The sequence below is a fragment of the Acyrthosiphon pisum genome, chromosome A2, assembly GCF_005508785.2.
Source record: "Acyrthosiphon pisum isolate AL4f chromosome A2, pea_aphid_22Mar2018_4r6ur, whole genome shotgun sequence".
NCBI lineage: Eukaryota > Metazoa > Arthropoda > Insecta > Hemiptera > Aphididae > Acyrthosiphon > Acyrthosiphon pisum.
In genome coordinates, this window is record NC_042495.1 from 19,236,817 (window position 1) to 19,238,096 (window position 1,280).

Below are 1,280 nucleotides of genomic sequence, written 5' to 3' on the forward strand. Positions count from 1 at the left end.
GTATTTCTACACAGTTTTATAAACTACTGCAACCTTGGCGCGTCGCCGCGATCTTTTACGAGTAAAAACGCGTTCGAATATTATTAAACTATTACTGGGTAGCTAAGCCAGCAATCTTATAACAATATTCAACTACCTATTTATTTATTATTTAATTCTTTTAACCGAATTATCACTTTTAACGACTTTAATTTATCACACAAAAATATTATTTTTATTATACCTTATAATTATACTTATTCTAGGCTAGCCTTACAATTACTTTTTTTTTCTCAAATTTGACGTCAACTTTTTTCACTCAAAACAAAATCTATTTTCATCAATATATCAACTTATTTCTCTTTCAACAATTATTTATTATCAACCAATTTATTCTCTTCCAACAATTATTTATCATTCAATTTAATTCTTTTATTTCAATTCAATTACCTTTATTTCAATTCAATATTTATTCATCAATTATTCACTTTTATTTCAACTCAAAAATTATTCATCAATTATTTCAATATATTTATTCAATTGCTACGCGCGTGCATCAATTTTTAGATCAGCCTATACCACTGTCTATCACTATTTATTCTCAATAGTCACTATATATTCCCAGGTCAGTCCTCCGCTGCCTACCATAAAAAAACCTAGAACAGTCTATTACTGTCTATTACAAAAATAATACCTAGGTCAGTCTACTGCTGCCTTTACAAAATTTACATATGTTTCCCTAACAAGCTTGTTTTTATTTATTTTTATTCAAATATTACACCTTCACCAATAATATCTAAAATTTAACGCTGGTTTTAAGAATTTAAAAACCAACGTGAGACGTGCACTCCAAAAGCTCTAATCTTATTTATAATATCTTTATATTCAACTTAATTAGTCAACTCACAATACTGTTGCTCCAACTGCTTGGGCCATTCTGTCTATTTGTCTGTCTCTGCTTGCCTGACTCGTTCTTTCTCTCCGGAGTTGTCAAGAGTGATCGGTCCTCGACTGTGACTCGTGTGAGCTGCCTCCGTGGAGTTGAAACGTTGATAGTAGTCGCTGCACCGGAACTGGACCTCTGACGTTGAATTGACTGCTCGCCTCGACCCCAGAAGTTGAAATCCGCCGCGTTGACTGCTTGACTCGCTTCTAACTCCTTGAAAGTTCCGTACTCGACTGCGCCAGTGTAATATTCTCGTCGTTGGGCTGGTCAGATTAATATTCTGATAGCCGTTAACTACGAGTATATTATGATTTTGCAGGAAGCGAGACCGCTCGTGTTGATGATGAAGAGGTTG